The sequence below is a fragment of the Podarcis filfolensis genome, assembly GCF_964270895.1.
Source record: "Podarcis filfolensis genome assembly, chromosome: 11".
In the NCBI taxonomy this organism is placed as follows: domain Eukaryota; kingdom Metazoa; phylum Chordata; class Lepidosauria; order Squamata; family Lacertidae; genus Podarcis; species Podarcis filfolensis.
In genome coordinates, this window is record NC_139613.1 from 32,919,599 (window position 1) to 32,934,373 (window position 14,775).

Consider the following 14,775-nt stretch of genomic DNA (forward strand, 5'->3'; position numbering starts at 1 on the left):
GATTATCAGAGCCTAAGAATGTGTGGATGTTGCCAGTGCAAGATAGATAAAGGGACCCCAGACCATTAGGTCCAGTTGTGACCGACTCTGGGGTTGCGGTGCTCATCTTGCTTTACTGGCCGAGGGAGCCGGCGTACAGCTTCCAGGTCATGTGGCCAGCATGACTAAGCCACTTCTGGAGAACCAGAGCAGCGCACGGAAACACCGTTTACGTTCCCGCTGGAGTGGTACCTATTTATCTACTTGCACTTTGATGTGCTTTTGAACTGCTAGGTTGGAGCTGGGACCGAGCAACGGGAGCTCACCCTGTCACAGGGATTTGAACCGCTGACCTTCTGATCGGCAAGTCCTAGGCTCTGTGGTTTAACCCACAGCACCACCCGCGTCCCTTGCCAGTGCAAGATACCTAACAGAAATTACAAGTTTTCCTATTGTATTGTCATTCTCTCCAACGTAAGTTTCATTGTCATAATGTGAAAGACACCCCTCACCGCAAAAAGAAGGGGAAAGGTTCCGATTCTAACAACATTTACTTGGCTAGGGTGGAGATACTTACTGACAGGTTGACCTACGAATTCGTTAAATAAATCAAGAATACTACAACAGAAATCAGCTCTAGAAATCTGGGTGGTTATTGATGATCCTACAGTCACGTTAAAGCACAAACTGTGATATAGTGGAAGTGATCTGCATGCAGAAACAGATGTCTAAGCACTTCCCCCAATTGCATATGTCACATATTCAACACCTGAGCAGTGTGCACAATGTATCCCCAAGCAGCACTGAATGCATAATTAGTGTTGTCTGTTCTGATAGCAGTAATGACTGTGATGATGTCACTGTGCAGGAAGGAGATTCAGACCAGCCTCTCGGCTCCAATAGGTGAGCAATGCTGTTTAGCTGGCATAGGGTGAGGGGCAGGATGCCATGAATGCAGCAAGGTGCACTCTGGATCACAGTTATTTACTCAGTGAATTCCATTGAGTCATATGGGCTTGCTTTCAAGTTAATGCGTTTAGGATTGGGATACTTAAGCCTCAACAATACACTTTAAGACCAGTAGTTCAGTTTCATGAGCAGGTAATAAATTTAATTCCAGCACTTAAATTTGCTGGTTGTGCGAAGGGTTCAGGAGGAATTCAACTGAGACTGAATTACTCCCCCCCCCTTAATCAATATAAAAGCTAGTGACAGGGTTCAGCCTAGCAATTATTCTAACAAGTAGTAATAATCAATTTTAGTTTTTTTGAAAAAAGCTAAACAAAAACAAAACCCTGATGGCCTGATATGTTAACACTAATTTCACGTAAATGCGGAGAGGGACATGTAGAGTCTCACAATGATTCAGCAAATTAAGAAGGCACTTACGACTTTCTAATCAATCAATCAATCAATCAATCAAAAAATGCTTTCTGAACCACTTAAGTCTTAAGCATCTCTAGGCGGTATACAAAAAACCCAACACAAAAAAATAAAATAAAACGGTGTGATTAAAAACAGATACATCACAAACCTCAGTCAAACAACATTATAAAAACAGATAAGAACAGAAAGTATCAGGGTCATGGAAAAGCCTGGGAAAATAGATACGACTTTATGAGATGTCTGTAGGAACTGATGAATAAATAAATCTTCACATATGGCAGAGGGAGGGACATACCACAATACAGGGGCAAATGCCCATTTTTAAGTCTCTGCCATGCCATGTGATATTCTTTAGGGTGCAATGCCATGTGTAAAAAAATTCCCATATCATCTAAGTGATCATACTGGTCTATACAGGGGCAGCCGGTCTTTCAAGTAACCCGGTGTCAGGTTGTTCAGGCCTTTATATGTTACATTATTATTATTATTATTATTATTATTATTATTATTATTATTATTATTTATTATTATTATTATTATTATTATTATTATTATTATTATTATTTATTTGTATACTGCACTGTACCTGCAGGTCTTAGGGCAGTTACAACATAAAAATCACAATATAAAAACATGAAATACTTTTATTTCTCCTTCCATTACTCCTCGCAGACACTAATGTAATGAACAGCTGTTCCAGTTCTGGTAGAGTAGGGATTCTAAAGTAAGAAGACACTTTGAGTATGTTCAGACAGATATTGGGCTGCATTTTAGAACTGGGATCAGATGAGAAAAGGGCTCAGTCCCCACCACCACTACACACACACTCTGTAGGCACCTTCAAAAAATTATTATGAGTTCCGGAGGTGATTCATAATTGTATGTATGTGTGGGTTAAACCACAGAGCCTAGGACTTGCTGATCAGAAGGTCGGCGGTTTGAATCCCCGCGACGGGGTGAGCTCCCGTTGCTCGGTCCCTGCTCCTGCCAACCTAGCAGTTCGAAAGCACATCAAAGTGCAAGTAGATAAATAGGTACCGCTCTGGCGGGAAGGTAAACAGTGTTTCCGTGCGCTGCTCTGGTTCACCAGAAGTGGCTTAGTCATGCTGGCCACATGACCCAGAAACTGTAAGCCGGCTCCCTCGGCCAATAAAGCGAGATGAGCACCACAACCCCAGGGTTGGTCACGACTGGACCTAATGGTCAGGGGTCCCTTTACCTTTATGAATAAATTAATGAATGGATAGCCAAGTAAATACGTAACACTGAAATATACACTTGGATTGCAATTGGCTGGAATTTAAATTAGGGTGCCAGTTGGCTGGAATCTAAGGTATAGTTACTCAACTGATCTGTGGCAATCTGTTGCCTCACAGTCTGTGAGAAGGGAGAAATAAAGATATGTGTGTTTGTTGCGATTCAAATGCTTATTTGTACACTTAGGAATAAAATTCTCTCACAGTGTGCTTTAAAGTGTCGAGAAAGGCTGAGAGCACAGAGCAGGAAGAGAGTTTGGGCAATATTACACCTGTACCTAGGCAACATCTATGTACATTTATAAATATGTGTAGACACATTCAAATGTGTTTCTGATGTAGATGGAAGCTAAAACGCTTAACTAAGGCTCAAGCCCACTTTGCTGGGAGCCATTGCACAAAATAGCAGTTACTTTCGAGTAGACAGGGATAGGATTATTCTACAACAGTATTAAACTCATCGCTGTCTGGTCACACACATGGTGGAAAAGATTATGGCAGCTTTTCATAACAACAAATTCAAATCACCCCGGAGTGCTGACTAGGCTCCGCGCCGAGTGCATTTTGTGGGCTTCAAGGATTTAGGAAGCTTCCTTGACTCCCTGTCTCCACTAGATGGCGGGAGAGCACTGCCCTGGGACATCCCTGCAGTGCCACATGGTAAACCATTTGTGTATATTTGCTATCCAAGCCCTGTTTAGTCACATATGATTCACCTGCTTATTTGGGGGGGGGTCTTTCTCATGCCTGATTTGAGCACACACAATCGTCGCCCCCGCCCAGCATAAAAATAGGATTAGCTTTGAACTAAGACAATTAATTGGGTAAACATCATTATGCCACCTTGCTTAGTAAATAGTTCGGGTTTTCCTTAACATTATTCTGTGCTGGAAACAGATAAATAAAGTTATGGTGTATTTTGCCATTCCTCACAATGGCCTATTTTGCATATGCATGCAGAGAAATCACACACACACATGCACACATTTTTCTTCCTGGCACTGATTTTTTTTTTCTTCGTTAAGTGTTAGATTGTGAAGGATGAGAAAATGACAGCCCAGTTCAAAATTATCATTTCCAAACTGGTCAATTCCCAATCCATTTCAGTTGAAACTTTAAGGTTGGCGTGTGCCCTTTCCCCAAAGGGCTAGATTGGCTTAATTCCATATATTTTGACAACCAGATTGTCGACAGACAACTTGTCAAAAAAGACACATGGAACATAGCACTGGTCAACAATACAGCCAGTCCATAGATGAGTTTGCTCAGTCTTCCATCTCTGATGTTGGGACTATGTTTCTAACTTGGTTTGCAGAGTCACAGTCAATATCTGGGTTTTTTTTTTCACCTTTCCTTTCAAATACTACATTTGGACCCTTTCTGTTTATTACAGTCCTCATTTGAATTTTCAGATAGAAACTGAGCGTTCTTGGCATATTTCTATACTGGCAAGTCCCAATATCGGCTGATGGAGACAAATTTAGCCCTTCTGTTCACTGGGCAATGTTATTTAGATTGCAGGAAGGATTAATTTTTCCTGGTGCAGGTTTATGTTCATGGTACCTATCTTTACTTCCACAGTAGGAAAATTACCATATTCCTACACATATTATCATTTCCCCCATCACAAAAATGTCCATTTAAAAGCTGTTTTGATCTTTTGGATAAGTGCCTTGATTTAAAATAATAGCAAAAAAAGTAAAATTAAGCCTCTATGCTCAGCAGTGCATGAATGACAAATCTGTTGTAGTTTGGAGTATATTTTAAGAAACTCCTTTTAAACCTCTTAAAGCAAATTTACATATGCTCAGAAAAGATATTACACCCTGGGAAAGTGAGCAGCATAATTTATTTCCCTGTGCTACTGATATCGTTGTGTTTATACAGAGACTGCATAATACATTTTATACTTTTTTGAACTGGTATCATATGTATTTCTTACAATCTAAGAGGTTTTAAAAACACATCTCTATTTAAGGATAGTTAAGATCTGCATGCTGCTTTCTAACCCACCTAGGAATCTGAACTAATTCTCCTGTGGTTCATTTTAGAATGTGGCAGACACTGTTAATTTCACCCAATTGTGATTCTAAACAATACATTGGGTGTGCTCAAAATTTGGGATTCCCCCCCTCCAGTTTTTTTTTCCAAATCAAAGCAAACAAATAATTAAGACAAGGGGTAGATATTAGCATAGGAGGTATGAATACTCAGCCTCATATGCAGCAGGCTAATCCAGATCCATGAATCACCTAGACTAGGGATCAGGATACTGTGGCTTCTAGATATTGCTGAACTCAGCATCAGCTGGCATGGCCAATGGCCAGGAATGATGGGAGGTGTGATCCAGCAGTATCTGGAGGGTTTGTTCCTGATCCAGATCAGTTTTGACCCATGTGTGTATGTGTGTGTGTTTGTGGTGGGGAATTCTTGGGCAAGATGCTCTGTCTGCTTGTCCCTCACCACTAAGAGGCTGAGTTTAGGCAAGCGAACAGACAATGTTACCTGCTGCTACTTCTCCTTTCCAAAGGAAGAAAAGTGGGTCAGTAAGTAGCCAAGGTAAGAGGAGGAACACTGGGGATGTATGAATGCATCTTGCATTTGCCACAAGCAGCGCTGTTTCCAGCCCAATGTACTTCGGCTTCTGCGAAAACATTGCTCGGCTTGCTATTTGCTGATGCTGAACCTAATGCAATTATTTATATGTGACCATTATGTGAGGCCACACCATTCAATTCAATGGAAGGGAACATCAAGAAAAGGGGGTCAGGAATGCCATCACTCACATTACATTTGTGAACTTTAAAAAACCAATGGAAGTAAATACCCATCACATTCACTTGCCAGATTTCTGCTCTGGGTTGGGAATGAACACATTAACTGATGCTGTTCCAGTGCTGTTTCCAAAGCTGTTTAAATTCTCCACTATTTTAATAGCACCAAGACCAGGGAGCTCCTGGTGACCAGCAGTGAGGTCCATGTCTAGGTGTGGGTCTCAGCAGATGCCCAACAATGTCAACCCTTAATTCTGGACCTGATGTTGAACGTTACTGACACCACACTAAAAGGCAGCTATTTAATATTTCAGGAGGAGGCTTCTTTGGGAAGAAAGTGGTTTGCATTCAACACACTTGGTGGATTGTACTGTAGATTGAGCTGAAAGCTACAGATGTCAGCAGTGGCAATTTCCCTCATAAAAGAGTCTGTGCTCAAGGCTTGACTGCCCCACAACTCTCACCAGCCAACCAAAGCTTCCCTAGCTTGGTTGCTGCCAGACCTCTCCAGAATTCCTTTACATAAGCAATGCTTTCTCAAGGAACAGAGATAAAAGTTTAAATAAGATTTTTTTTCTATAACTGTAGTTCTTAAGAAAGTTTCCAAAGAGCTAAACATGCATACCCATTATTCCTTTGGCAAGTCCACAGAGAACAGCAAGCTGACCAATTCAAATCAGCTTGCTGAACTCAACTGAGGCCTACAAAATAACACTGGAAGAAGCAACCAGTTACCTTCTGCTCTGTATGTAGAGGGACTGAAAGCAACTTGCCCAAAACCAGAAAGCACATCTGTGGTAAAAATTGTTAAACGCGCAGAATGAGTTCAAAGCAGATAATCCTGATTCAGAAAAAGGTAAAACAATGGGGGCATTGTAAATGATGGAGGGGCAGCCTCATTTTGACACCAGATAGCCCTAGGTTTGCTTAGTAGGTCATCTTAGGCAAGGCAATTAACGTAATCTCCCCCAGCCCTTCATTCTTTCACTAACCAAAGTTCCAGAAGTCTTTTCCATAAGTCAACTCCCCCCCCCCCATTTTTTTAACATAATAGCTGGTGATTAAATCCATCTGCAATAGTACATCCATCCAACACATGAAGTGGTCAGTGAGATTGCACCTCTCTTCCCCAGCCCAAATAGCAAGTGCTCTGGAACCCTGATTTCAAATGTCTACATATTTAGGAGGGTGAAAAGGTGAGCTTTTGTGAGTACAGCTCTCCACAGGGAAGTTTCCCATGCAACCCCTAAAATCTGACCATGCCAGATTGTGAACTAGTTCTTTTTCTTCTTTTTTTCTTGAAGATATTCCATGGATCTTTACCAACTTGGATGATCCAATTTTACCTGACAACAAGGCTTAATAGATTTATTTCAAAAAACCATTGTTGACAACATACTCACATGCCAAGTGTGACCTGTCACTGGGCATAATTCAATGAGTAGGTAGTTGAAACCAAATCCCATTGTAAGCCATAGGTTTAGAATACTCAGGCCTGTAACTAATGTTCCATTTCCACCCAGGGATTGCTCTTTAATCTAGCAGAAGTTTCCAAGAGCAAAAGTAGGGGAAGTAAGTCATTTCTTTACTGATTCCCTTTCCTTCTGCAGTCTCTGATGACCTTCTCCATCTGTTGTAGAGTAGACTTTCCAAAATATCATAGGGGTGGCTTGGAAAGCTTTAGAAGAAAAGTGAACTTGAGGAAATCACAGCCCTTCCCCTTTCATTCATGGAAGTCCCTGCTGAATCAAAGAACTTCCCATGAATGGAGAGCACTGAGAAGCACGTATTCCACTGAGATTTAGACATAGGGCTCATATATACTTCTGCTTGTGCAATACCTAGAAAGCACAGTTCCAAGCAGCTTTCTGCTTGTTTTGTGAATTCTGGCCATAGGCCCAAGCAGTTTTGCCTTTGATCTGCTGCATTCCCCCAGAAAACCCACCCTTTAGCGGTAAATTGGAGCGAACGCCAATCCTCAGAAAACCCTATTGCCATTTGTTCTGATTCAGCTGGTTTTCCCAGGGGAAAGTAGTGGGGCAAATGGAAGTGCAGGTGAGTGCATCGTTAACTCTGGCTGCATTTATTTGTTAAGCTTGCGCCACACTCTTCATCTAAAGAGCTCAGTGCAGCTTACATATGCCTCGCCTGTGTGGTCTTCCACCTACACATCTGGACTGCGACCATCTACTTCAGTGGGAGTGATAGGACATTTCTCCCACTGAATGGAAATAATTTCCATGCAGAAATAAATAGGTATGCCATCAGAATTTCTGAAAAATACACAGCTAGTGTATCCCGGCTAACATATCACCCTGCGTAGTTGCAGCAATCATACTTTAAATGAGACAGTATGCATGCTTCTCCACCTCTATTCATAAATTGTATGGGAATGGCAGGTAAAGTGACCTTGAATGTGCCTACCTGGGTGCAGGATTGCATCTTTAAGCTGTGAGCCTACAAACAAATCCCACTGAAGCCAAAGGGATTTCTTTCCAAGTCTGTCTGCTTAGATCAAAGCATCCTGGTAGTTTTGAGACTATCAGTATATTTGCTTTAGATTTTATTGGCAGACTTGTACTGTTTTGTCAGTAGGGAACCTTATTTGGGGTTAGCTAGGGCCACACTAAATATTAAATGCAGGAATTTACTGCATTTAAACACAGAGCTACACTGGTCACAAAGGAGGAGGAGCCATGGGGAGGTATCTGAGTTTAGAAAGCAAAGAGGTGCATGTCTGATGCATACAGAGATCTTCCCACAACTTTCCTCCTTCACTGATCTCCAATACCAGAAGTGGCTTCCGTGCAGGGAGGGTGAAGGGAAAGCACTTGGAAGCAGGGGGGTTACAGGGATGTAAGCAGTGGCAAGCTCTTTCCATGTAAGCGGGGAATTCCTTATTTAAACTCATAAAACTGGCCATTAAATCTAGTCTGACTCTTGTCTTTGTCAGACTCTTGTCTCTTGTCTTTGTCTCTATGCCTACTCTCTGACAAAGTAGCCAGCAACAAGGATTTCTAATTTTCTGAATGTAGGACATCTGATTAGGAATATTGGAGTCAGTTCCAAAAAGTGTTGGCATGCATAGATACATGGATAGATAGACAGACAGACAGATAGATGATAGATAGATATAACAATAACTAAACATGCAATATTACAAATATGCAGGAAAACTATTAAAACAGTGCTAAATGAGACATGAACAGGATTGTGAAAATAAGAAAACAATAAATAGTTAGTTAGATGAAAGATTGATTTTCCAAAATCTAAGAAATGTGTTAGGCATTAAGAATAGCAAAGTTTGTTCTCTTTTTGATGCCAGGTCAAAACTTGTCTGTTTGTCCTCTGGGTGTTTTAGCTGCATAGTCTTCTCTGATGGTGTTTTACTGCCTCTGAAAGTTGTTTTGACTGCTTGTTTGCTGTTCAGTTTCATGGCTGTTATTTATGGTTGTATAACCATCTTCGGTCTCATTTTGTACACCGCCCTGATATCTAATTGACAAAGGGGCAGTTATCAGAAATCTCATAATAAATAAACAATAAGAGAAAATAAATAAAAGATAACGGAGGCGGAAAAGATGAAAGAAAAAAAACTAAATGAGGGGCTAGTTTTGTGAATTCTACCTTCCCCCTACAGTGCTGATGAAAGAAGGCGGGAGGGTACAGGGAGAGAGAGAATGCCAGAAAGAATGCAATTTATTCCCTGTACAAAACAATAGCAGCTCCAGAAACTGTGTTCCTTTCTGGAGGGCCAATTGTATCAGCCAGAAATGCTGCACAACATGAAGGAAGGTCTATTATCCTTCTTCCCATTTGCTTCTCTGCACTGAATTAACAGTAGAATTTGACTAACAACAGCACTTGGTCCCCTACGCCTCAGTCTGAAACAATCTGCCAATCATTTTTTGTTGAAGGGTACAGAATCTGACATGGACTCAAAGCCAGTGTTGGGATGAATGAAACTGAGACCATAGCACGTCTCGATCCATCATGACAGTGCTGTATGGTGCAGAAGGCTATTCTTAACAAATATCCGTGAGCACCATTGGAGGCCAGAATCCCAGGCACATTATTTACTGTGCAACTGATGTTTCTTTGTACTTTTTTTTAAAAAAAGAACTCCCTTCATCATAGTGTTCTCATTGCCTCTGATGAAAAAATAATGACTTTTTTCTCACATTTTGTGCTTTAAAAAAACAAAAACAGAGGTCCTGATCCACAGATCCTTACAGATGTTTCTGTGCGCAGAGATCTCCATGCATGTAATTTCTAAATGGAAGGTCAACAGTGTCACCTTTGACAGCTCCATCAGCTGATGGAAGGAGGAACAGAGGCCTGGATTTAATCTCCTACCTGCCCCAACACTGTTCTTGGCACTGTCACTGCGGACTGCTCCAACCATCTGGGAAGGGTGTATGTATGTGTGTGTGCAGACACATGTGTTACATTGAATGCAGGAGGCTTTAAAAAAGCACCCCAAGCAAGTGGCTCTATCACATAACCTTCAATTCAGTCTGCTACTAGTTATACCGAAAGGGTGATTCATGCAAACAGCTATCATCCTAGAATGGATATTTACCAATTGTCTATCAAAGTTGGAATCAAATGCCAGTAGCAGTGACTTTAATGTGATAGTTCATGACCTTACATTGGTTCAGGAGATGGAATAGAGCATTTTGTGGTTTTCTTTGCAAGTGTCAGTAAAGGATCATTAGTCTTGTTGATTTCAATGGGACCAGCATCCAGGTCTGTAATAACTTAAGCCATAATTTTAGATTTTAAAGTTCCACTGTAATCAATGTCCTACTATTAAGAAGCAGAGAGTCATGGGATCAGAGTTGAAGTCTCACCAATATCCAATATCTGCCAGAGGAAGCCTCCATTCGATCAGACTCCCTTCCCTGAACCCAGGATTCAGCACATTATGAACCTTGAAGCAACCATGTGTGTGCCATGGTTCCAGCGATCTGAATTTTCTGCTTGGGCTTCTAAAATGTACACTGTCTTCTCTCCTTTCAAAGCCACTGTAATATCACTGCAGTGCTTGCCCAACATCGCATTATGCCCTGCTTTGGTGTACTGTATGCTGAAGCACCACATTCACCAATTATATTGGGAACATACTCTCTAAATTTCTGAAATATATTCTGAAGATCAGGGAAACTGCTGTATCTTTGATCTATGAGCCACCCACTCATATGTGAGGTTGATCAAGTGCATGGATAAGTCTCGTGACAAAAGAAAGAGGCCCAAGAATGTGCAGAAGCCACTTATTAAGACAGAGCCAGAAGATTTGTTCATTGTCATTCAATAGGGGTTAAATTATCTAGACTGTGCTTGAATTAAATAGTTAAGGGCTGAGACCAGTTTCACTAAAACCAGAGGGAAAGAATAGCTAGAGTATTTAATTGTATAGAGACCGATAGAACAGAATTCTCAACAGAGGTATAAGCTTATGTAGGTTTAGAGATATGTTAGGTGGTGAAGTAAATTCTAACTCATTGAGATCGGGAAAGGGCTTTGAGCACCTTCCAAAAGAGGTTGCATAAATAACAAAAAATATATAAAACGAGTGTTCTGTTGCTCCAACCCATTGCAATCTTTCTTTCGATACGTAAGCAATTCAGTAAGAAGAGGGAAAGATTAATGTGCAAATGTAGGTTGGTGCAAAAGGAATCAAAACTAAATTAGTTGTTACACCATAGTTGTTAACTATGTAAACATTTCCTGTTTATTAAGATACAGTTAGATTTTAGAAAGATAATGCAATATTGTGCTGCTTTAGCACTTGTTCTCTTTCTTTTACTTTTCTGTATTTTGAAGACGGTATCACAATTGTTCACCCTTTTTGTCATCTGCTGGAACATTCCACTTCTCTCTGTCTTCCATTTGGATGGTATCAGTCAGTAATTACAGTTCACATATACTGTAGTTTAGTGAAGCTGTAAAGAATTGTTTTTTTTAAAAAAATAAATCCCTGGCAAAGCAGTATCCCATTACATCACTGCTTCACATGCATTCATTCTCTTCAATATTGTTGGCTATTTCAGGTTAACTACCAAAATTATTTGCCTGAGAAGCGAGATTTAATTGTCTTACAACTACCTCTGTGAAATACAATAGGGATAACAAGTACCCATTGATTATACTATTGGATAGAAAAAGGGACTCTTATTCTTGCATTTTTCATTCATTTTGTCATTGCATTCTCTTTGAAAGAGACCAAATGGGTCTCAGCAGGTGAAAGCAAAGAAATGTGAAAGGGCCCCTTTGATGAATGACAATAACACAACTACCCTCCTCTCTCCTTTAACTCCCTTCCCCCCATTTTTTGGAGATTATAAAACCGTATTAAATCATGCCCTGTTCGATATTGATTGAGAGGGAGCTAAACTAAAACCAACAATAGTAGCCTGAATCAGAGAATTGCAATTTCTTCAATGGGCACTAAATCCGGCTAACCTCCCAGTGCTTTTTCCCCCATGCAGGCATTTAATAAATAAATAAAACTATTTGCTTACCATCAAACTATTATATAAGGAACAAATTTACATTTGTGCCAGCATCATCAGTTACAGCCGTGTCAACATCTTGCAACAGTAACTGCAAGAAGCTATGCCCACAATCTTATAGGTGGCAAATTCAAGTCAAGATTTGAGGGAAGGGAAATTTGAAATATTCGTAACACCTGTTGCTGAGTTCAAAAGAAGTACAAAGCACTTTTAAAACTACAAAAATATATGTGGTTCGAAAAAGGCAGAATAATATTTGATGTTAGACCTAGATAATATTTGATGTTAGACCAACTGTGTTTCAAGGCTATTTATTGTAGACATCAGTGTTCACTATGTGACAATCAGTTTGGTCTTGCTTGAATATGTTAGCTTAGAGGAGCTCTTCATGATAACATTGGGTGTTAATTTACGGTCAGTGGAGAACACCCCCTCCCCCCCACTCTTATTATCACAATGCATTTCGAACTGTAGCTGCAAATAACATAATAAAGCCCCCCCAAAAAAAGGTCTTACATCGTACCAAAGTCAATGCCAGTGCTTTTAATCTGAATGTGCTGTTTCTCAGTCACACTCAAGCTATAGACTTGAGCTGTAAAGGTCTTTTCCATATTTTTCACTCTTATGTGTGTATCAGAAATTACAGCAGTTCTCTGTCAGAGGTAATTCCTGAGCATAGTTTACAATGTGAGGGGAAAAAATACTGATTTAAACAATCCATTTCCAAATAGACATTGTATTATGCCATGATAATAAGTGATGGCTAGATTCAACAAAATGTTCTGAAGTGATACTTCTCAAATTAGCCATTAGAGCAGAATGAAATAATTGTTCAGATAATAATGATACCAATATTAATTCTGTTCCTAGTATGTAAAAATAAGGGCTTTGGGGGTATTTATTATTAATAGACTTATTTGAAAGAACAGCACACAGAGAGCCGGGGAGGGGGAGCATATAAAAAGCTTTCCCTAGTAGTCAGCAGCACAGTTATAAAAATTAAGAAAATGAAGCAAAGTAGTCCAGCATTCAAAGAAAAATATGTGTCACCTTTCTAATAGCTAAAATGTTTTGATGTTTGATGGTTAGAAACCCTTCAAATATGCACTCATCAATGAGGTGATTCATGATATCCATGCAGAAAGTATATTAAGACTTTTGCTGCTACTAACATGCTGCATGTTTAAAATATTAGTATCAAAAAACATCTGACAGATAAAAATCTTTGGAAGGATAGAAAATACTGCAGTGATAAAAAGAAGTGTGATGAGACATGAAAGAGCTGCATACAAAGCAAGATGCTTTTGAGAGGAACGCATACAAAAGAAAAGAATTAATTATCTTTTCACCATATGTTTATGACCGTATTGATTTTTTGGATTGATATATACGCTTTTTTTTTTTTACTCTAATAGTTGCTTTGCTTCTGTTTATTTACTTTCCTCATGTGACATCTATCGGTGTTCACCTTTGATTTCATTCAATGCCTGTTGCAATACTTCCATCCAGCAATACTTTCTCTGTGGAATGCACATCATTAATAAATATTTTGATGATGAGCTAAATGTGAAGGTTGAAACCACTTGTAATTGCATTTGGCTCTTAATAACAAAAAGATGCATAGAGCAATGGCAGGTTTTGAAGCTTCTAGTGCCGAAACTGCGGTGATTCTCTTTGACACAGTTTCCCAAGCAAATTTTTATAAATATAGCATACCAGCTACAGAGCTTTAATTTCTTAAAATGCCACTCAGGATGAACTGGCTGAATTATAATGCTAATTGTATTTTAATTTGATTTGACTTTTCAAAGGAAGATACAGCATGCTAGGTTTCTATTAATAATTATCAAGGTGTGGGGAGGTGGTTGTGCAAGCTTCATGTGCCTTATTTTTCAGATTGTGCAAAAAATGTGCTAATTCTTCTGTTGTCCAGTTCCTTGCAAAAATGTTCCTGTCCCTTACCTAAACAAGCCTAAGCTACCTAAAAATGCACCTGTCCTCTACCTAAATAATAAATTCTGGAGGAAAGAAGACTCCCGCAGTTTTTTTGTTCCTCGTTGTCTAGAAATAGACACACCTTCCTTCCAAATTACATTATGTATGCTGAGAAATACAGTCGTCAACTAATTGAGGATAAGCTGTAATGAACTATTGTGCTTGTCCTTATTGCCTACCAATTATCTACGGTGATTATAATTAGGACCAATATTTTTTTTTCCTTGGGAGTGTTTGGGCAATCATCATTTGCTTATGGGTGCGTTGTTGTTGTGCTACATTTTGACATTGTTCTCCAGATATGATCAAGGGAAATATAGTCTAGATGATGTGTGTGTGTGTGTGTGTGTGTTGCAATGAATACATGCTTTGTCTACATTTAGTGTTTGAACAGACATTCAATGTATTTAATAGAGTGATGGCCACCACCTAGGATGCCTTTGAAAGAGAATTAGACTAATTTATGGAGGATACGACTATCAGTGACTATGAGGCCTTGCCACCCTAGACTCCTTCAGAAGATAAGTTATGGGAATCATGTGTTGGGAGAATGCTGTTGTACCCAGGTCCTGCTTGCTGGCTCACCAGAGTGGTACATGCTCTGGTTATCTCCCACTTGGACTACTGTGATGTGCTCTATGTTTGAAGGTGACTTAGAAACTAATCCAAAATGCGGCTGCCAGACTGGTGACTGGGAGCAGCCACCAGGACACTGGTTTTTAAAGGATCTACATTGGTTCCCAGTACATTTCAAAGCATATTTTAAAGTGTTGGTGCTGACCTTTAAAGCTTTAAATGACTTTGGCTCTGTGTACCTGAAGGAGCATTTCCACCCCCATTGTTCAGCCTGGAGACTGAGGTCTAGCTCCA

General features: G+C 39.9%; 1 long non-coding RNA gene across 3 annotated transcripts in view; it reads left to right on the forward strand.

Moving 5' to 3' along the window:
- Positions 1-14,775, forward strand: part of LOC310745088 — a 130,970-nt gene that overhangs the window by 65,031 nt on the left and 51,164 nt on the right. The window lies entirely within an intron of this gene.